Raw genomic sequence first — 23802 nt, 5'->3', positions numbered from 1 at the left:
TTCCTTGTAAGAGGTGAGGTCTCAGAACTCCTTTGCTCTCTCTCTCTCTCTCTCCCTCTTTTTTTTTTTTTTTTTTTTTAAATCTTGTCCTACTCTTTGGTCATTTCATTGAATAAGTCTGGTCTCTTTAGTGTAAGTACCTTTAGAGCCAAGATTCTTATATGATGTTTTTTATTAGTTCATAGTTTTAAAACTTTGTATGTACAAGCACAGACATACTATTATGCTCTCAGTAATACTTGTTCCTTGACTAATGAGAAGTACAAGTGATATTTAAAAGTCTGGGAGATTATAAGTCATAGGTGACTTCTTGTTAGGTAACTTTTATAAATGACTATGTTTAATAGTCCTTCGTTTAAACCTTAAATATTCCTTAGCTGTAACTATACAATTAGCCACATTTAGAGCCAGAGTGTTTGCTAAGAGCTCAGGCTCTACCTTTTAACTGTTAGCTTGGGCAGATCAATGAACACATTTGTGCCTCAGTTTCCTTATGGAAGTGATGACTAATTAATTAACTCAATTAGCTAATTCATGGGAAGTGAATGGCATAATGACTGGCATATTGACAAGGTGTCAGTAAACATTAGCTGCTGCTCTGCCCCCTCGCCCTGCCGCCACTAATATATCTACAACCACTACCCTCTTGACCAATGCACCCAGGCTTCCACCCACTGGAGAGATACTCTCTACTTCCAGGCTGGGATCATTGAGAACTATCTATTATTTGGAAAAGTGAGACAACAAGGGAACATCTGCAGAGCTGGCCAGGTCAGCCAAACCAGCCAGCCATTCATTTTGTGACACATGCAAGTTCTAAGCAAATGAGATGAAAAGCAGCAACAGGTGTCCCATGAGATGCTTAATTTGGCCAACATATGCTGACCTCCCACTGGCCATACGGTCCTCAAGAGGAGACATAAGACCCAGTTCCTGCCTTTGCAGTCTTGTCTCCTGAGAAATTTTTTAAGTGTGTGTGCTTAGGAATTACTTGTGTCCATATAGGCAATGTGTTTTCTTAGATCTCTAGGGGGACAAAAAGAAAAGAAAAGAAAAGAAAAGAAAGAAGAGGAGCCTCACTATACACAGAACACTAGAAAAGAGAGAGGATAGATTCTGAATTAAAATGTCCAAGCCTCTATATTCATCAACTATTGCTAGAGGGTGAACCACTTCAAAACCCAGTGACTAAAACAACAACCATTTATTATTTCTCATAATCCCAGAGGTTGGCTGAGCTATTCCTCTGCAGGTTTTGTCTGGGATAGCCTCACTCATGTGTCTGGAAGTTGGTGCCGGCTATTGGCAAGAGCCTCTTCTTTTCCCAAGAACTCTCGTTCACCAGCAGGCTGGCCTGAGGTCCTTTGCCACATGGTCATCTCAAGGTTCCAAGAGAGCAAGAGGGGAAGCTGCAAAGCCTCTCCATGCCTAGGCTCTGGAACTCCCATAGAGTCCAGGGCCAGCCCAGACAGGTTCACAAGGGTGGAGAAGTGGTCCCTACTTCGTGTTGGGAGAAGCATATCACACCACACAGCTTCAGTTAACTACCGCTGAATTAAAAGAAATATATTAATAGTAGCTTGAAACAATGATTTTTAAATTTCTCCATAATTCATTGGAGGCCATCATCATAGTAATCTTACCACAACCTATTTGTCACTCTTTAAATTGTGGCCTTTTCTCTATGGTGTCATGTTGATCCCTCCTGTTTCTCTCTATAGTTAATCAATTTGAAATGTCATGACAAAACTAGGGTCGGTGATTTGAGGAAAAAGAAGAACTCCATTTCTGTCTCACTCTCAGAGTCCAAAACAGATGAATGAATTTAGGAATGGCTCCCAAAGTCAACTTGGGATAAGATGAAGAGCATACATGTTTTAGTAGAGAAAAGGAGCCAGATTCCGAGGCGGGGCCACACCCCTAGAGTCCTCCCTGCACCTGGAGCTTCCTTTGAAGTGAAGGAAATTGCTCCACCACAAGGAGGCTGAAGGAGGCAGACAGATGTGAGCGTGGAATGTAAAACTAGTAAACATTCTATAAACACAAGGAGACGAGGGACTCATTAACAGTAAACAGTGTGAGCTGACTAAAGGTATTCAAGTTAGTTCTTGGTTTCTTGTGTCTTACTTCATATTGGATCCTGAGGAAGTTCACAATTTAGACAAGTCTATAATTCTAAGATGTGTGATCTAAAGAAGTGGTCATTTTCCCAGGTACCCATGGTGGAACCATTCACCTTCTGCCCAGAATCATGTGATCCGCTTTACTTAGAAAGTTTAACGTGGCAGTCAAGAAATGAAGTATGGACCAGAAGGAATAGAGGTAGAAACACCAAAGGATATTCATTTCTAGAAGATTGTTGGAAACTTTCTGAGTGCTATTTCTGAGATGAAATACTATGTGATAGTAGGGGAAGTCTTAGAATTAAATATGGGAATCCAAGAATCAGAAACTCTTGTCTGGAGAATGTGTTGGCACAGGAATACAGATGGAATAGCAAAGGTTCCTGGATAGGAAGAAGTTAACAGTGAGGCAGAGTCCCTCAAACTGGCCAGGTGAGTTCGTTATGTCCGAACAGCACACATGCATACATTTTCACAAATGCATGTATGTGATTCAGTTCAAGTATAGGTACAAGTGTGTGGTCCTGTGTGGGTGATCTTTCTGTTTTCTTCTTGTTGGCTTGACTCCGCCTTTTCTATTCCACACATACTGATTCCCAACCCACCCACCTACCCAGATAACCCATATTAATAGTCTAATATGTATCTTTCCTATTTTTACCAATGGCTGTATAATAATATACCCATGTACACATACAAGTGCTTTCTGATCATTATTTTACAAAAGTAGAACCATAGTACACATAGTACACATTTGCCCCCTGCGTTGTGCTTTACTCCGTCAACAACACCTTCTGAATTTCTTCCTGTCAACCAGCACAGCTCTGAATCATTCTTCTTAATGGCTACATGGTTCCATCATATGGATATTCCGTAGTTTATTCTGCTATTCCTAGAAACACATTATAGCTTTTAGAAATAATTTGCAAAAAAACACCAAAAAACAAAAACCCTCACCCTCCAAAAAACACCTTTATATGAACCTTTTTGTTCTGGTGACTTTGTTTCTCCTTGAGAAGTTCTCAGGAAAAGGACGGCTGGCCTGAAGAGTGTATGTATTTTAAATTTTAATACATATCACCATACTGCTTCCCCAAGAGGCATTTTTTTAAGTAATTTTTTAAGAGGGGGTGGACAGAGGGGCAGAGGGAGAGGGAGAGAAAGAATCTCAAGCAGGCTCCATGCCCAGCACAGAGCCCAACGGGGGGCTCAATACCACAATCCCGAGATCGTGACCTGAGCTGAAATCCAGAGTAGGATGCTCAACTGACTGAGCCACGCAGGCGCCCCAGCTATAACATTTCTCATTCTATTCACACTGCATGAAATACTCCCTTTCCTACAGCCCTGCCAGTGATAAGTGTTACAGATCTTTTAAACTTTAGACAGTCTGACATCTCATTGTTAGTTTAGTTTGCAATCCCTTCCCTTGTGATGAATTAGAGACTATTTGCATGTTTCTCAGCATTTGGATTTGCTTTTCTGTGTATTACCCATTCGTATTCTTTACCCATTTTCCTATTGGCTTGTTCTTGTTTCTCTTGTCAAATTATAATCTTTGTATATTATAAAAATTAAATATATTATCTGCATTATATATATTTCTGCAAATCTGTCACAGTCAATGATATTTTTATACTTTTGCCTTAAAAATTATAATTATTATAGTTAAACACATCTGTTTTTTCTCTTGTAGCTTTTGACTTCTCAGTTTTTATCAGAAAAGTTTCCCTGCACAATATAGTATAGATAGTCTACTAGATTTTCTTGCAAGAGTTTTGCCTTATCTTTATATTTTCATTCATATTTTTGTACTATATCCTTGGATGTGCCATAAAATTGGGATCCACTAAGTTTCTGGTTTGAATATAATAGCTTCATAGAGGGTTTGAATAATTGGCGAGGAAGTCCCCTGCCCCATCTCTATTTTTCCAAAATTACTTGTCTTGTCTTTGGTATTTATTTTTCTCTAGAAACTTTAGGATCACTTTACCCAATTACCAAAAACAAACACAAAAAATACCCACATTGTTGAAATTTGTGGGAATATTTATGGCATCAAGTCTTCTCATCCAAGAATTTGGTACATCTTTCCATTTCTTCATTTCTCCTTTTACATATTTTAGTATGACCTTGTTGTTTAGTATTATTTTTTTGTTATATCTATTTCTAAATATTTCACGAGGGTTTCTTTTTCACTGTTTTAAATGGATTTCTTCCATTCCGATTCTTATTGCCAGAGTAAAGAAAAGCTACTGATGTTTTGTTTTGTTTTGTTTTGTTTTGTAGTTTTAGATCCATCTACTTTACCAAATTCTCTTCTTAATTCTGGGAGATTTTTACTAGATTCCTTTGGGTTTTCTAGGTTTACAATCATGTCATCTGCAAAAAAAAAAAAAAAAGATAGTTTTTCCTTTTCTTTTCCAATGTTTTTTCCAGTTTTAAAATTTGTTGCCATAAAGTTTCATATTATATTCTCTTTTAATACTTTTAATCATTTTAATCTGTTCTTTCTACTGCCTGAACTTTTATAATTTTGCTTTTTCTTCTTTTTAAAAATCAAGCTTATTTAGTAAATGTATACATTTTTAATACAACAAGATTTTGAAATTATTTATATATTCTACTTTTTTCTTTCTACTTCATTAATTTAAGATTTTAACTTTATGAATCACTTTCATTTTTTTGATACTTTCTTAGAATGTGGTTTTAGTTTCTTTATTTCTCATCTTCATTCTTTCATAAGGACAACATTTGACTATAAAATTTTTGATATAATCCTCTAGAGCCTTAGAGTATATTATAAAGTTCCCTTTTTTGTAGTTTCCAAGATTGTCAGTGATTTCCCTTTGATTTCTTCTTTGAGCCAAATGTCATCTAAGTATTTCTTAATTTCCAAGTAGTCAAGTTTTTGGTCATTTTTAAATATTTTCTTTCTTATTTAGTGAATTAGGATCAGACACATAACCTTTTTACTCTTTGAATTTGCTGAAGTTTTCTTTGTAGCCAGGTTTAAGTGTTTATAAATGTTTCACAGACATACGAAAATTTTCTGTATTAGGAATGTAAGGTTTTGCCCAATGGTGGTGTTGGGAGGTAACATGGCATAGAGTTTGAAAGCAAAGACTTTAGAGAATATATGTCTACTTCCAAATTTTCAATTTACAATATGACTGTGAGCACATCTGAATGGTAATGGTGTCTACTTCATAGAGTTCTTATGAGGATTACATTATTTAATACTTGTATTTAGAGTAGATATTAGCACATAGCAAGTGCTATATAACTTGTTGTTATAGAGATAAAAATAATTAATCAATTCATCTATTTCCTTACTGCTTTCTTTCTGCAGAATGGTCCAATACAGTTCAAAGAGATATATCAAGTCAATATAAATTCTTTGGTGCTTTTGAGGATGGCTTGTGGGTTAAAACATTATTCTGGTGCTATTTACTTTTTAATTAAATTTTAAATTATTAAAATTTTTAATAATTTTAAAAATAATTAATTATTAATTATTGATAAGTTTTAAAATACTTCCTTAGCTTTTTTAAACTGTATATATTATTTAAAATTTTTTTTTTGATTTTTAAAGATTTTATTTATTTATTTATTCGAGAGAGAGCAAGCAAGCCGGGGCGGGGGTGGGGGGGATGGGCAGAGGGAAAGAGAATCTGAAGCAGACTCAGCACTGAGCCTGGAGCCCAACGCAGGGCTCGATCCCAGGACCCTGAGATTATGACCTGAGCCAAAACCAATGGTTGGACACTTAACCAACTGAGCCACCCAGGTGCCCCTAACTGTATACTTTCAATGTTCATCTTACATTTTGGATTTTTCTTATCCTCACTACTTATTTTTTTACGCTTGACCACATTTAAATAAAAAATTTTACCCTTTTATAAACTTGGTCCCAATCTCATTCTTGCTTAACTAAGTTGTCTTTTCCCCCAGATAACACATAAATAACCATTCTTATTATACTTTAGAATTCTAAATTTTCTTCAGGGCAGTTTGGGCAAGATAAAATAACCTGTGAAATCAGATTGGATTAGAGGTGTGTGTGCTCCAAAAATTGGGTTAAGTGTACTGACTTCCACAGTCCATTTATTTTTGCCATTTCCTGTGCCTTTTTTTTATGTGTAAATCTAAGTTTCTATCTCATATTCCTCCTGCCTAAAGAAATTCCTTTAAGAGTTCTTGTAGTTCCTGTCTATTGGTAATGAATGCTTTCGATCTTTGATTATCTGAGAAAGTCTTGATTTCCTTCATTTGAAAGGCTTCTCACTGAGTATAAAAATTTGTGTTTTACAGTATTTCCTTTTCAGTCTTTGAAAAGTGTTCCTCCATACTCTTTGGCTTTCGTAGTTTCTGTTGAGAAGTCTGCTGTCTTTCTCATCTTCCTTCCACAGATCTGAACCATTAGGAAGGCTTTCTCTCATCTTCTACCCTACCCCAGTCTTTTTCATGAGCACCTGGTGTGGTCTGTGGAGAAGAGCCTGTGACTGAATGTGAATTCTCCTTTTATCTGCTGCTCCCAGGATTTCTATGCTTTCATGATAGCCCCAACTTGACTTCAGAATTTTTTTCAAATTTTAGCAGGAGGTTTCTTACCTGCTTTTATGGAAAATCTGTTTTACTTTCATGCTCTGCTTCACATTAGCTAGTACTCATACTGTATTTCTCCTTGGAGGTGCCTATTTTTCTTTAGATTTCAGGCTAGTTGGTTGCCCTACAACCTCGGCTCTTTAATGGACCCCAGGAAAGTTATAATTGTGTAGATTATTCAGCTTTTTCTTTTTCTTAGGGTGTGAGTGATGCTCTTTCCAGATTTTAACATGTTAAGAGAAATCCATTTACTGAAATTTTAAGTTTAATTGACAAATACTATTATTTAATCTATAAATCTAGCAAAAAAATGCAGTTCCTTTTTATGGCACTTCTATAACTTGATTTATTAAATTTCCTTAAAACCTTTAGCTGCACTGTAAGTTATATGATATAAAGATAATACATTAAATTTTCTTCTTAGTTACTCCACCTATCTGGTTGAAGTAGATTGTATTTTCCAAAATGGCTACCATACCACGATTCCCATCCCATATGCTTTCAGTGTGAGCTTGCTATTTTCCATAGAGAGTTAGAAACTATTTTTCCATCCCTTTAAATTTTGGTGGACCTCATCACTCCCTTTACCGCTAGAATATGGGAGGAGTTATGGTAATCCAGTTCTGGGCATAGCCCTTAATTAACTCTTGTCAGTTTCCACTTCACTAGGTTAATGGGGACTCCCAAGTCTTGCAGTGACTTTATAATCCAGGTTCCCTGGATTCTCCCTTAACACTCTGATGAATAATGCAAACCAACCAGGGGGTGTGAGGAGGGAGAAGTTATTTTAGCATTTGTTTACAGTCAACTCACCTTTTTTTTTTTTATTTTAAAGATGTCATTTATTTATTTGACAGAGAGAGACAGCGAGAGAGGGAACACAGCACGGAGAGTAGGAGAGAAAGAAGCAGGTTTCCCGCCAAGCAGGGAGCCTGATGCGGGGCTCGATCCCAGGGCTCTGGGATCAGGACCTGAGCTGAAGACAGACATTTAATGACTGAGCCACCCAGGCGCCCCTACAGTCAACTCACCTTTTTTGTTATTTGGTTCTATTCTCAATTATGTTAATATTCTTTCAACAGCTCTTAATAGATCATTAATTTAGCTCTCATTAATTTTGCATATCTCTTTTGGTCTGATTTTGTGGCCACAATTCCAAAGTCATTCTGGTGCCATCCTGAAGTTACCCAGCAGAATTGTATTCTTTTAAAAATCAAGTTGTTGTTCTATTTCTAATAGTGTTTGTTTTATATAGTTAGATGTCTGATATTTGATGCATACTTTGGTGTTTAATGCAAACTAGCCTAGGACTGTGATATCCTCTTAATAGAAAGTGTCTTTTATCATGATGGAATGCCTTTTTTTTTTTTTTTGCCTTGCTTAATGATTTTAAATTTCAATTCCTTTTTTGCTCATGTTAGCATCCTATTTCTGACCTTCTCATCTCTGCATTCACCTCTTTTCCTTCCCTTATTTCATCACATTAATAGCATTTAGTTGAATTTTGTGTTTGAAAGCCTTTGCTATTTACTTATTCAGCAAATATCTATTGAGCACCTTACTATGGCCTAGACTCTGTTCTAGACATTGGTGTAAAAAACAAAGGTCCCTGCCCTCAAGAAAGTCTATGGGAGCAGACAGGCAATAAACGATATGCATAATAAATAAGCAATTAACAAAGCATTTTGGAAGTCCTAAATGCCACGGAATAAAATAAAAGGGCAGAGTATGTAGGATTGGGAGTGCAACAGGGAGGTTTGTAACTGTAAACAGAGTGGTCAGGATAGGTCTTGTTGAGAAGGTAACATTTAAGTAAAAATTAAAGGAGGGAAGGAGCCGGCCATGTGGACATCTGGAGGAAGGGTATTCCAGGCGGAAAGAATAGCCAATACCAAGTTGTAAGATAGAGGTATGCTTGGCATGTGCAAGGGAAAGCAAGGAAGCCAGTGTGGATGGAGTAGGGGAAAAGGGGAAAGTAGTAGATTAGGACTGAGAATCATCATGGATCAGGCAGTAAGGATGTCACTGGTAACTTGGCTGAGTATGCAGTTTTGAAGAAATGGGAAGGAAATACCATGTTCTTCATTTTTCACGATGGTAGACATACTTCATTCTATTTCTTTTCTCTAATTTGCTTATTGTGGACTTGATTTTTTAAACTTTTTCTTTTTCCTAACTTTCAAAAGTTTGACCATTCTCAGACACGGGATATCTCCAGTCTGAATTTCTTGCATTTTCTGGTCACTAGCCTAATCTCATTTCTGTCTTTGCTTGCCAGACGAAGAGAGGGAATTTTGGCCATTCTTTGGGCCACTGTGGCAGTCTGGGCAGGAAACAAGTGTCATGGTCATATCAGGTCATCGAAAGCAGCTTCCTAAAGGGGCTATTCCGGAGGTGAGCACAGGGATAGTGCAGCAGTCAGTGCTAGTAAGAGTGTGTGTTTCAGTGGGAGGGTGAGCCATTACCACATAGGAGAATAGAAGCAACGACTAGAACCCCGAGAGAGAGTTTGTGCCTTATGTTGGAAAATTAGCCACTTCATTAATCTGGGAGGGAAGTTTATTTTTATTTTTATTTTAAATATTTATTTACTTATATTTTGGAGGGAGAGAGAGTGGGGTGGGAGGGGCAGAGGGAGATGGAGAGAGAGAATCTCAAGCAGACACCCCGCTGAGCATGGAGCCTCACGTGGGGCTTGATCTCACAACCCCGAGATTATGACCTGAGCCAAAATCAAGAGTCAGATGCTTAACCGACTGAGCTACCCAGGTGCCCACTGGAAGAGAAGTTTAAATGAACACAAGATAACATGTCACTTCCCCTGGAATTCTATATATTCGTAGTATCCTCTTTTTCCATTTCCTGTCCTTGCGTCACTCTTTTCTTGGAAGGGTGCCATCCCCACCTAAGACGTTCAACCCCATCCCAGACATGAGCATAAATCCTTAGTCTAGGAGAATTCACTTTCTAGTTCATTATAGGAAAGACAAGTTACTCTGTCTCAGACTCTGGGCTGATATTCATAATTCACTTTTGGTTACAAAAAAACAAACAAATCCAGCTAGTCTAAGTGTATTCCAGATATCAAGTGTTCTTTGGAGATCTAGTTAAACTTGGTCTGGACCCCAATACAACTGCCTGTGAGAATTCAGTCCTTACGAATCTCTGTGAGTTCCTGGGTCACTTTCTCTTGCTTCTTTCCGCCTTCACACTCCCATATTGGCATGGGCTCTGCTAGTTCTGCCTCTTGTCTACCAGTCTTTTAAGTCTAGAAATTTCACCAGTTTTCCCTCATTAGTTCAGCATTTTCTGAGTGTAAAAACTTTAATGACCAGTTACTTTTCATGGTCTCAGTTCATTTCTTCTTCAAACATTTTCCTGTTTAAGGAGGGGATACTGTGCTTATGATAAAAGAATAAATAAGGAGTGTACCAGCTTTAGTTGCTAGTATATTTTTAGTGGGGCAATGGGAAAAGAAAAATATACATTCTTTCCCAGGAAGAATAGAACAAAAACCAGCAGCTCATTGGCAACCTTGAATGGGCGTACCATCAGTTTGATAAACCGCCCTCCAACAAATTCACAGAACAACAAATGGATTTTGGCAGTTCCCTTTGTTTCTGCACCACCACCATCTATAAGAATTGTTAATACATATGATAGCCCTATGTTGCAGTGAGAAGGCCATCAGAAATACATTTTCCATTTGTGAAACCATTGCCAAATACTCCAGGCAGTATGATAGCCCATGTAACTGTAAGTCATTTAAAAAATATTAAAAATCAGTACAGCACAGGCATCAACCAATAATAGACCAGACCAGTCAGACAAGGTCTTAGGAGTAAATACCTGGTACAGCCGCATGGTGGACACCAGCTGAATATCTACCTCATCTATAACCCAATAGCAACTTCGCTAATTCACATCATTTTGTGCCCAAATATTTCTTTTCTCTTTCCCTTTCCAAACTGAACTTTGTTCATCATGCGTTCATTCAACAAAGACATTATTATACTTCTTCATATGCTCTCCCACCCTTTCTCCAGCTCCTGTCCCATTGTCACCCACATTGGTATTACCCCTAATAAAGTCTTTGCATGTTTCATCATATCTTGGCATCTGTTTCTCCCAGGACCCAGAAAAACTCCCTAATGGCTGTATCAAGATCACAGACAGCAGAACTCACTAGTTACATTTGGATTTATCCCGGATCACTGCAGAGGTTAATTTCATTTCCATTACTTTTGGCATGTACATTAGCAGACCCTGGTTTTTATTTCTCATTCTGTCCCTCTTTCCATTGACCATCGACTTCCTGATGAGGATCCACTTTTGCTTTTCTATGAAATTTCTATGAAAGCTCGTGTGGGAGATCCAGGGGAGGACAATGGTACTAATAGAAGTCAGCCATTTAAGCAAGGGTAAAGAAGGTAGATGGCGTACAGATTCTATAGAATGGGGAGATTTCTGGGAGAGGGGATGGGGTACAGGGAAAATAATGGTAATCAGTTTAGAGAGTTTGGCTTTGAGATGACTGACATTTGGGACTGACCTGTTGGCGACCCCTGGCATGTGGTTCCTTGTTCCTTTATCCTGGAGAAGATACCTTGCTACCTCGAAATGGGTTGAAGGTTGACCAGGAACATCACAGATCTTCTTCCAACTTTAAGTTCAAATGAGTTGGTGCATGCAGCAGGTCCTAGGGGCAGAGATGAAGAAGGGACATCCTAGCACCACTGCTGTCCCTCTGCCAAAACTTCGCAGCTACGTGACATTGAAGAATGAGCATCTCATGGTGTACATGGCTTGCTGCCACACTCACGCTCTCGTCACAGCTGCAAGTTTAGTGGGTGACAGACCATGAACAGTGTTGATCCAGGTGCAGCCAAATCATCTAGAAGGACTGGCCAACCTGGGGAGACTCTTAGTGAGAGTCACCTAACCTGGGGGTGTGAATGTGCCTATGGCAGGACATGTCAAAGCTGTACTTCCAATCCACCTCCTGGGGCAATTCAGAGAAAGTGGGATTGGACTGGAAGGGTAGGCCTCTCCTCTTGCCAAATGGACTGCACCACTTCAGGGGGACAACCCAAACCAGAAGAACCAGCCTGGCCACCCTGAGCTGATGGCTGGCACTGATATTGACAAAGCATCAAATTAAGACAGTACAAACAAGGAACTTGGTAATCTAGAGCCTCTATTACCCAGACCAGTTAATAACACTTCTCCTGGCTCTTAACTCTCCATAAATGCTGAACTGGGCTGAATGGATTTTTAAATGCAAAATGCAGACCTCTTCTCAGACATTTTTACATCCCAAGGGGAATGATTTCCTGTTCTCTTACCTTGCCCCTCAGCTGCAGTTGAAGTCAACATTTCCAACTCAGGATTAGTTGAGCTACTCAGTAATGGGGGACTCCACGAAAGGTCTATGATGATAACAACCCCACGGTCTCATAATTGGCGAAGGACAGTAGGCTAAAATATTCATTACTCTGTGATTATCTGAACTTTGGACTGGAAGTACATCTTCCACGCTGACTTTGAGAGGAGATGGCTGCTCCTGGGGCAGAGTTCCCAGAACTGGACATGGGGAAGCCCGCCCAGGTCCACTGCTCCACTTCACTGTGGCTTCATGACCACCAAGAAGTCTACCCTTGTTTACTCCAGGCACCTTATCATGGAGGAGTAACAGGTAGCCATGGAATTCAGCTCTAAGAAAGGCCGGAAAAGACACCCACCCATGTTCATCATCCAAGTTGTTAAAGGAGCATCTTCACCTGCTCATGATTTGAGAAAAGTCAAATGAACTTTACTTTGCTGAGACTCTGTTAGTCAGAATCTGACCAAGACGCTGTCTCCTCATTAATGGTGAGTGGTCTTCATGATATTCTCTTTCTTATATTCTTTGACTTAGGACAACTAAAGGACAGGCTTCTTGACATTGATCCCCATTTTTGAGAACCTGCCCTTTCTTGGACGGAAGTGGAATTTCATTAAAAAGAAAACACTTCCCCCACTGAGAAAGTTGGCTTCCTCTGTGCTTATCACACCCGAGGAGGCCAGCAACATGACTCCCCTCTTGATTTTGCCATTTCCACTCCATCCCACTGGGACATTTTTTGTGTATCTGTAAGTCACTTTATGTTACTAGTTATTAGGAATTTTCAACTCCCTCAGGAAAAAGTTTGAAGAGGTCAGGCTCTTGTCCTGGATTCTATAAGACAGCAGAAAAGACAGCAAATATACTGGAGGGTTATGGTGAGGAAATGGTAATTTGTTCTCCACTGAGGACTGATGGCACAGAAAATGGAATTAAAAGGGAATTAAATTACACCAGAGGCTTAAAAACTGAGGAGGTTTGAGGTGGGGATCTTTAAGAATGGTTTACTGAAGTAGACCAACTCCACCTTCAAGGAATTTCAATTCTACAGATGTAAATATCTACAGATGTTTCTGTCACCTGCAGAGAACGGGTCTTTTTCAGATTCTTCCCAAGGTGCCAGCCCTTCTGACTGTGGTCATGAAACTCTGAGACTACATGTGAGGAGTAATTAGTCTTTCTACCCTCTCGGAGAACCCACCCCTACAATGTGAAGACTGTAAAGCTGTAAGAGGCCACAGATTCCCTGGGGTGACACACTTAGATTCTAAAAGCAGGTTAGGATCCCAGACCCCCTGTGTAGCAAAGGACCAGGATGAGGCTGTGTGGGCACCCAAGAAGATGAGGAGCCCTAAAATCAAGAGGAACTACACTCCAATATTGGCTCTGCCATTTACTAGCTGGGCAAACTCGGGCAAGTACTTTTTAACAACTTGGAGCCTTTAAACAAGAAGAAACCAACCCATCCCCTCCTTCGTGCAGTTGCACCTGTGCCGCTCCTCTATTATGGCAATTCCACCTTTGATTGTTTAATCATTGGTCTTAAACTCTACTTGTCCTTTGACTATGAGTTCCTGAAAATAGATTCTATTTACCCTTGAAATGGGCTTGCATATTGGTGGTGTTTAATAAATTTGTTGAGTAAGCGAGTGAAAGACTGAATGAGTGAATAATGAATGCCTAGATTGTAGCATTACTGTAACATTTCAATGGGATCAAATCAGCTCCCTTCCCCAAGTCAACAGGCCTAGACTGCTGCGAGAAGGAAGGGGAACCTCGAGATTTAGCTTGACGTGAGTTTCTCTAGCCCCTCCACCTCCCCTTGTCTCATACTCATCTTTAGTTCTTTTAACTAATATTAATCACAGGCATTGGGTTAAGTTCCTTCCTGGCACTTCGTTCAGGCTGAGTCCTGAGGGTCTATGAAAAGCTATGTTCCCTACCTGGCTGTCTAGAGAGGCGATGGTCTTTTAAAAGTGGCAATTCGTGAAATACTTGCTGAAGTAGAGTGTGTGGCAAGTAGGAGGCAGGCAAACCTTGGTGAGGTCACAGAAGGTTCTGTGAAGGAGATGACATTTGAGCTGAGCTCTACAGGTGGAGGAAGAGTTTCCCAGGCTGAGGGAGGAGTCGTACCTGAGTCTCAGGTCTGCCTGTAATCAGCTGGGCATGTCAGACAAGTTACATCACCTCACAGAGACTCAGTTTCTTCATGTGTTAAGTAGAGTTAGTTCCTGGGATGTTTGCCACGATCCCGTACAAGAACACAGATAAGGTGCATACCGTCAATCCGGGCAATGGTAAATGCACGATAAATGTTAGGGGGGCATCACATGGGTAAAAGCCTGGAAGGGAGAGAGGCTGATTACTATGGGAACCACAAACAGTCAGGTTTTGGGGGTATCTAAGGAGAACCGTGGGAAAGAGTGCCTCTTTCCCATCTGGGTTTGGGATAATTTGAGAAAAATTGAAAAGAGTAATTATGGAGGCAAAGACACCACCTTTTAAATGGTAATGGCTAAATTGAACACCAGCACCTGGAAAAAGGGAAAACAGAGCTTAAAGACCTGGGACGGGGCAGATGTGGGAGTGGCAGTTTCTCAAACGGAAGAATGCCCAGAAAACACTCGGAGCATGGCACAGCACAGGGAAAGTCTGGCTCACTCCCAAGACAGGAAAGGAAGGAGCAGAACCGAGCTTACCTGGTTGTTCTTTCCTATTTTTCCAGCCAGGGACTCCCAGAGGCGGAGTGACTAAAGTGTGGAGCTGGTCAGGGTTTGCTTTGGAAACCACTTTCCTGTGGAAATGGGGGTGTGAGGCAGTGCTCCTTTCTGACACAGGGTGACTCGGACACCCCAGGTCTGGAAAGTGGATGGTGTTCTGTGGATGGGAAAGATAAGATGTTGACGAGTTTTGATAGTCAGGCAGGGGACAGATCATGAGAAGCCTGGAGGACCAGACAAGCAGAATGAACTGAAGGTGGGGTGACCACCGAGAGGGAAGGAAGAGACACTAACCAGGAGTGCCGAGGAGAGTGACGAGTACCGCAGGTGCTGTAGGACATCCCTAAATAGTGGCACCAGTCTTCAGGCTTATGGGAAGAGAGAAGACTAGCACAACGGTCCCCCCAGGTCACGAGGAAGTTGAAGATGCTGGCAAGGAAGTGGGAATCTGGGCCAGATAAGCTGGAAGTGAAAACAGTATGGAACAGATATTCTCGGGCAGCCTCCAGGCACCAGAGATCAGAGAAGAAGACAAAGTTTGGGGAAGGGAGAGGAAAAACCTGAATGGTTGAAAATACAGCAGAGAATGGCATTCTCAGATTTTTTGAAATGGAAGATTTGGAGGTGATAAGAAGATCCAAGGGGTAGCCCTAAGAACTGGCAGCTTAGGGGCGCCTGGGTGGCTCAGATGGTTAAGCATCTGCCTTTGGTTCAGGTCATGATCTCCAGGTCCTGGGATCAAGCCCCACGTCAGGCTCCCTGCTCAGCAGGGAGTCTGCTTCCCCCTTTCCCTCTGCCCCTCCCCCCGCTCGTGCTTCCTCTCTCTCTGTATCTCTCTGTCTCAAATAAATCAATAAAATCTTAAAAAAAAAAAAAAGAAGAACCAGCAGCTTAAGAGGAGCAGAGGTAAAGGTCCTCATGGTTGAGGAGGTCGAGGATGCCGGAGGGGTCATCTACAAGGACATGGAAGCCCTTAGAGTGAGGCCAAAGTTAACAAGGAAAAGAGATTTTATATCTTTGACGTATGGCATTGGGTCAATCATTATAGCTGTATATGAAGGAACCAATAAAGAAACAAAGACATGACAACTTCCAAAATAGTGACAACTGTCACCAAAACATGCACTAACCCACCTGGTTGATGCAGGAGTGGAGTCATATAAACATAAAGATATTTACAGTGGTGGAATATAGGCCTTGTGATAATTATAGAGACCGTGACAATGAAGTCCCTCTGTGTATGTGTGCTAAAGCAGAGTGTGCTGGCCACAAATATGTGCCAAGTCCAGTAACTGAAGTACTCCCTCTCCCCCCAATAGCACACAAAGCAAAAAGTGTCTGCTCCTAAACTGTAGATCCATAGATTGTCCTAGAAGCTCGTTTGCACACCACGCAATATTCAGGCTGTGAGTTTCTTGAGAGAACCAGAATCTCCTCCACATACACAGAACCAGATGGCATCTATCGTAGCAGCTGATAGTTGTGATTATTACTATTATTTTCCATAATTGTCCTTGTGGGATCTGCTTATTTGCATCATGCTAAGCACTTGTAATTAGCCAATGAAAGATTTGGGGCTAAGCTAGTTTAAAAAAAAAGTCTGAGGCCAAGATGATGGAATGTGTACAGCAATTCCATTTCATAATGCTGAGTACTTTCAGCCAAAGTGGCTTTTTCTCGAGATGTGTTTATTAAAATCACATGGACTATGTTTTGTTGTGGCATTTAGTCATCTTAGACAACTCTACAAATATGCCATAAAAAAAAAAAAGGAAGCAAACAGGGGCAAAGTAATTCTGACGAATCATGAGGCACGCTCTTAGCAATAAGTTTGTTGCCAGGAGGAATCCTTGAGAATGCCAGCCTTCATTGTGTTGCTCTAGAAGGAAAGAGCTTTGAAAAGAGACCTCCCTTCCCCCCTTAGATTTCCCTGTCAAGATACATGAAAGAATTCAAACTAATCAAAAAGCCCAAGTGAGCTGGCTGGTTAACTAGGACAGCCCCAACCTTGAGTTCAGAGAGATTTCTAATGCGTTCCACCTGTCCCTGCAGACAACCATGTTTACGGGAGGTGACAACTGCAAGGGAGGCGTGCCTCTAAAGAGAATAATGATCATAAGGTAGCTGAAATGGCATCTCCTGGAAATTTTGCTTCACACTGAAAACATGGTCACTCTTTTTTTTTTTTTTTTTTAAAGATTTTATTTATTTGACAGAGAGAGACACAGCGAGAGGGGGAACACAAGCAGGGGCAGAGGGAGAGGGAGAAGCAGACTCCCCGCCGCTGAGCAGGGAGCCCGATGCGGGGCTCAATCCCAGGACCCTGGGATCGTGACCTGAGCCGAAGGCAGACGCTTACCGGCTGAGCCCCCCAGGCGCCCCAACATGGTCACTGTTATTTTTTCTAGAGAAGTGTACTCTTGATCCCCTTCCTCTCCCCACCACACACACACCGTCCTTCTGGCAACCACCCGTTTGTTCGCTCTATTTAAGAGTCTATTTCTCGGTTGGTCTCTTAAAACATTGTCACTCTTAATAAATCACTCCATGCTCAAGATGCTGAATTTCTTTCTTCCTTTTCTTCCCCCCAGTTAAAAAAGCTGTTTATTCATCATGAGAGTAGTAGCCAGCAACACCGTGAAGACCCGAAGCAGTCAGCCCTTGAGGGTCTTTATAATCTGGTCCCACCTTACCCATCCAAACTCAGCATGCCATGGATCCTCTTCGCCTGCCTCCCTCTGCTCCCCCCCCGCCACTGCTTCCTCCCCGACATACACAGGTTGTGATCATCCCTGCCTCCATCTACACTGCCACCCTGTCTGGAACTATGTGCCCTTCCCACCATCTTGCCAATCCATCAAGGTCCCATACATTCTCCATGAAGCCTTCCCCGGTGGCACCAGCCAACATTGCTCTTTTTCTTCCCTGATTATCCCTCCACCTTCTGTGAAAGAAGGCATAGAAATTACACTGTCTTTGGACTTCCATCTTGAATATTCTGAGGTTATCTCTCAGCTAAAGGGCGCCGTGGCCCTTCACAAGGACTAGTGACTCCCCTGTCTGGTATGGGGGGGAAAAGAATGGAAAAGTGTGCATTTAACCAACCCAGTCTCAACCGTCCATCATGGCCGTGGTTGGTGCTGGATTAATTTTACATTGTCTCATATTATCCAACTGTAGGTAGTTCCGTGTTCTTATGGCTGTCCTGATAAGATGTTCAGATTTTAAAGGGATACACTGTTGAAGTTATAGAGAGAGATAATCATAAAAGATGTCACTGAGACTTATAACCTATCATTCTGAAGGGGCCCCTCAAGTTGATCTTTTATTCCTGGGGTTGGTTTCACAGGCTTTCAAAAGATGATTTCAGGTGATGCATTCAGGATGTGTTTTCTCATAACCATATGCATAAATAATATGCATCTGTGTATAGGTTCTATACATATATAATTTATGTATAAACCAGATTAATAATTCATTTGCAACTGAAGACACTCTTTCCCAGAAACTATACCCCCAGGGCGACTTCCACAAGATACTTCCTTCTGAATAAAGGATGGGTAAGAAGCTTCGTTAGTGTTCAAGAAGTTGCCTGGTGAGCATAAAATCAGAAACACTCCTCCCCTTCTTTCCACTGGTTAAAACTGCTCTGGGCCTGTTGCTTGCTGGCTGGCCTGCCTTTAAGTAAGCTCTCAGCCTTCCTGTGCCTTGGTTTTCCCAGCTTTAAATGCAAATAGTACCTAACCAATAGGACTGTTGTAAAAAGTGCTTAGAACAGTAAGCAGCACCCACTAAGCACTTATTCAGCGTCAGCTTTGTATGTTTATTACTTCTACCTTTTCACCAGTACTTTAGAAATATCATTTCCTGAACAATGCAAGAGCCCTAATGGAATAATGAAGCCCATATTGATTTTTTTTTAACCTTTAGAGATTATTCTAAATCTTGGAGTACCAAGATGCATCTCACTTAGGATATCTGATTGTGTAAAATATATCTACTTTTTTCTCTTTCTCTTCATTTATACAACCACACCAGGGAGTGAATTACACTCCTGCCTCAACTCTTGTTCTTAATTTTTATTCATCAGGCCATATATATACAGAAGGCTGAGTGTATATGAATACAGCAAGTGAAGCCCCATAGCCTGGAGGCCTTTGGATAAAGCTTTATGCGTCATCACTTCTTACAAATTCTTCCCCCCCCACTCCCCCCCCCCCCCGCACACACACACAACTCCCCCTCCAAAAAGAGAAAAAAAACAAAAACAAAACAAAAAGAATCTGTCTGTGATTCCATTCTCCCAGGACAGACTTGGAGGCCCTAGAAAAAGATGAGGCATGGTTGACACACGGGGAAGGAAGGTGGCCTCAAGACTGCTGGAGGCCGATCTTCTAGATGATTCATCAGGTTGGTCGCTCGCCCCGCCCTTCTTCACGGCCCAGGGGGACACCCTGTCCAAGTGAAGGGGAAGCCTTTGTTTTGCTGATATTTCTCATTTGAGAATAAGCTGGGGGACTGGTACTTTTCCTGAATGGCCCACATGGAGAGCGGTTTGCCTCTTCCTGTTGTTAACACTAAAGAAGAGGCCACACCAACCTTAGCTTCTATGGGATAAAAACGTGAATGGGGATTTTTTTTTTTTAAGCTTGTCATTCTCTTTTCAAGGTACACCCAGGTCCCAGGTGGGGAAGGTGGTGGTAGAGCAGTCTGGGACGGCTGGGGGAGAGGAACCAGCTCTCCTCCTAGTGCAGTATTCAGAGCCCACCCTGCACCCCTTGCCCTGGACTAGAATTTCTCTTCCTTCCCTCCCTGGTAGTTTTACTGGCTGCGCCCAAAGCTGAGGCCAAGAGAACAGAATCAAGACCTCCTTCCTTCCCTCTTCTCGCCCTCCCCCTCTCATTAGTGCCTCTTCCTCCACTCCTCCTCCAAGATGCCAACCTACCACCCACGGACCGACCAAAACCCGCTAAAGAAGTGCAATGTTACAACGCATGGAAAAAAAGGGTTTCCAGCATCGGAAGAGGGACAGAGAATAGGGGGGCGAGGGGGTGGGAATGGGAATTTCCACATTTTTTTTTTCTTCAGGGGAAAAAAAATGTCTCTCGGGGTAAGCAACCATCTCCTGGGAGGGAGAACCCTCAATTTCCCCCGGTAGCACATTCTGGAGAATGAATGGTCGGGAGATGCTGGACGGGGACCACAGAAATACACCGCGCTTAAATACAATGAAGGGAGTTGTTTACAATCGTCTGGAAGATGCCAAAGGGTTGAACAGTCAGTCATAAGCGCTCCCAGATGGTTCTGTGGCGTTACTGTCTTTTCCTGCTGGAAGAGCTCAAGCAACACGGTGACTTGCCCAAGGTCACACACCACGCTTAGGACAGAAACAATTCTGACTCCTTCTTCCTGGCTGTAACTCAGCAGACAAAGCCACCTTATTACTGCACGATCATTCAAATCTGAATCATTTAAATTGCTCCTAATTGCAGGTTTAGAGGGAACTGTCAAGTCCATATGACTAACGACCGCGGTAGGAACGGCCGAAGTTTTCCAAACTCCTGAATATGGAATTAAAACACCCTCCTCCTCCTGGGGTGGGGGTAGGAGAAAAAGTGTTTGAAAACTCGACCTTGAAACTGCCAACCAGTATCATATTTAGATTTTTTTTTTAATGCATTTGAAGCATCACCTCTGATTTTTAGTATCGGAACAGAAAAGCACTTGGGATTCAAAGGGATGCCATTCAGAATGGCATTCCAGGGGAACTCTCAAAAATTTTCCAAGCAGTCGATCGATCTTCACACTCTTCTTTCTTACGCCCACCAAAACACTGTCTCAGCATTTAAATTTCCTTTTTGCCTCTTTTATAGGCAGCTATTTGGGGGTTGGGGGGTGGGAGGAGGGGGCCGTAGAAGCCACCGGGCTTGTAAGTTCAGATCTGTCCACGGGGCTGGACGCGTGCTGTGCTCAGGAAAGAAAGTAAATTCCAACCTGCCAATTGCTCTAACTGATTCATTTGTCCGCACAGAGACGCCACCTACCTGCTTGCAGGTATTCAGGTAGATGACAGGTGGGCGGGACCTATACTGACTGTTTCAATAGCTAAGGTCCCAGCAATGTTTTATCTGTGAGGCTCCTGTGATGTCACACATTTCCTGCTCTCGACCAACCAATGCCCTCCTCCTTCCTTAGGCACCTGTGCACCAGGGTTGAGCCCGGTCACTGCTCCGGCAGCCCCAGGAACTGCTGGATTCACCCACAAGGCATGGGACCTGCAGGGCTGCTGCTGCCTTGAGTGCCCTGGACACACACTCGAAAAGGTGAGTTGAAACCCTCCATTTTTCTCTTCTGGCATTTGGACCCCTGGCCCCTGAGGGATCTGAGTGAGGAATTTGAACGAAAAAATAAAAGCTGAATGGCTTAGCCCAGGTGTTTGTCCCACAGGGAGAAGCCCTTTTGAGAGGGAAGAGCAGAGAGATGCCTTGACATTTTGGTTGTACAGGAAAATTCTCCCAGGCCAGATATTTAATCCTTTTTGTTTCTCTTAATCATTAAGCCAGCCCCTGCTTGTCTGGGAAGTTGATCTGATTTTTTTTTTTTTTTTTTTTAACCCTGGAGTGGAGTGCAGCGGAGACTTTTCTGAAACTGAACTCAAAGGTTCAGACCTGTTCAGCCTGCTTAATGGGGGTTGGGAGGCCAGCGCCGAATGAATTCAGAGTTGCCTTATTTTTGCCTCATTTGCCTTATTTGGCCTTACTTCTCTGCGTTTGTCTCACCAGAGGCAATTTCCATCTGAACCTGTGAGATGACCTTACATTTTTTTCCCCCCAGAAGTCCCGTCCTCAGACGGGTAACTTCTGCTGCCCTCCTCGGAAGCCCTGCACTCATTTTCCTCCCTCTTTCTTCTCTAAAAAAGTCTACTGTCTTCTTTGTTCTTTGTTGACGTTCTTAAAAACCACTTTACAGTCCGGATTAGAACTGTTTACATCCAGACCTGAACTGGCTGCCTGCTGACCTTTGGTTAAAGTAAAGATTTTTTTCCTCCGTGCTTAATATTGGAGAATGAATGTAACTTCAGGTCTGATTTTTAATTTTTTTTTCAATTCTTCCACTTTTTTTTTCTCTTTTAATAGCAAATATACCGAAGACATTGTTCTGCCAGGACCTGACTTTTTTTTTTAAGGAATTTTACCTGTAGGATCCATTTTTGTTTTCTTAAATCCTGATCCCACAGCCTGTACTACTTCTGTTCTTGACAGCCCAAGAGCCACACTCCACAGCCAGCACTGTACTTAGAGAAAGGAAAATAAACCCAATCCCCTGTTGGGATGAGCTGGAAACTGTAGAGGGAGAAATGAACCAGCCAGGGGACATTACATTCTGGATTCCTTCATCGGTTACTTTTCTGAGATCTCAGTTCACAAAGATCTTTGCAAAGGAATAGCCTGTTAGGAGTTATGCTTCTATTCATCCACCCGGAAATTCAAGGTGCATGTCAACTCTCCAGAAGGAAAAATTGAAACAAGCTGAGAAAACTTTTGTTTCAGACCTTTGCTTTTCACCACTAGAAATCTGCCCGGGGCCTTGTTGTCAATTTCTCTCTCCCTCCTCCGAGGCTTGTATTGTTCTCTCCCTGACCTTTGTCTGTTCTTTTCCCCCAAGTGGTGTGTTTGGTTGGTGGCTACGAGGTTGTCCCCTACTAGTCTTCTCACTTGATTCAGAGCTTTGTCAGTAGAAGAAACAAAAAGATCTCTTCGATCCTGAATGTTTCTGGAGAGAAATGTGTCTTTAAAGTCACAAACCTCTCCACAAGATGCATTCCCTCTGGGTTACCACGGTCTGTTAGCTCTTTGCACAGTAGTGAAGTTATGACTAAATACACCATTTCATCACTGTATGTCAGGGTCCCTGGCTGCTAAAGGAACAAAGCTGGGCATGCTATGCCCCCAGATAGAAGAAAGGAAAGAAATTACGGAGACTGGAATCCAGAGTCAGGTTATATAGAATGTACTTGGTCTCTTGGATAATTTACACACAAGTGTTGTCCAAAGGACAACTCCAAAGGAGTGAGAGACCCACAGTGGTTCCCTGCCTGTACTAATGCCATCTCTTGGTTCAAGAGGCAATAAATAGGGCCTGATTGGAAAACATACAATGTCTTCCATTTACATTCATGAGCAAGTTACTCAACTTCTCAGACCCTCGGTTTCTTCATCAGTGAACAGGAGACAATCCCTATGATATGAAGTGACCATGAGACATAAGTGAGATAATATGTTGAGAGCGTCGGGTGACCAATGTCTGGCTCTACATGGGCGCCAAGTAAAGGTGCGGTCCATTCTTAAAGAAATTTTCCTGGGTGCTTGGCAGAGATAGTCTGACCCTATGAAGATAAAAGATCCTCTGTGGTTACCATCATTAGGAACCCTGATAGTTCTTGTTATGGTTATTAATTGTACATAATTAACTCCAATGTTAACAGTTCAGAGAAAGAAAACAAGCAGGAGGCAGGAGAACGCTTAAACTGTGTCACACAAGCCAGGCAGATCGGTCTCTGCCAGCTCCCAGGCATGCTTAGGAGTTGCTGGCCATTGCTGTTCCTCCTGCCTTTCCCACCGCAAAGCCCTCATGCCACAGCAGGCCCACTGAATGTGGTCCTCCGCAGGCCTGCAGGGGGAATGTCCTGTTGTCATTTGCTGTAATCTGACTTGGCAGGCGGCCCTTTCTGCTTTCAACTGTGCTCTCTCTCCAGGGCAGACTGGGTGCTTGGTTTCCTCCAGTCTTGCAGATAAACACCCTTGGCCGCAGCCTGGTGAGCTGCTGTGCCAAGTCACCAGGACAAGGAGGAGGTAGCCGGTTGGGAGCCTGCCCTGCGCTGGGGAAGGGGGCTTGTGGCTCCCTTGGAGGTGATTGCCTCACTCATGGAATATCCCATGCCGTTGGATGACCTTGAGGCATTGCATAA

At 42.1% G+C, this 23802-nt stretch overlaps 1 protein-coding gene across 6 annotated transcripts in view; it reads left to right on the top strand.

Annotated features, from left to right (window-relative positions):
* Positions 1–23802, top strand: part of LNX1 (ligand of numb-protein X 1) — a 207009-nt gene that overhangs the window by 71450 nt on the left and 111757 nt on the right. For 4 of the 6 annotated variants that reach the window (XM_027600012.2, XM_027600016.2, XM_027600014.2 and 1 more), the window contains one exon: positions 21030–21157. The exons of 1 other annotated variant lie outside the window; for it this stretch is intronic. The gene's annotated coding sequence lies outside the window, so the exon portion shown is untranslated. Of the gene's footprint in view, positions 1–12492; positions 12603–21029; positions 21158–23802 lie in introns of those variants that run through there. One more of the 6 variants, XM_027600015.2, reaches the window with a different exon arrangement.

The sequence above is a fragment of the Zalophus californianus genome, chromosome 2 (assembly GCF_009762305.2).
Source record: "Zalophus californianus isolate mZalCal1 chromosome 2, mZalCal1.pri.v2, whole genome shotgun sequence".
Lineage (NCBI taxonomy): Eukaryota > Metazoa > Chordata > Mammalia > Carnivora > Otariidae > Zalophus > Zalophus californianus.
This window is presented reverse-complemented; position numbering and strand designations above follow the sequence as displayed.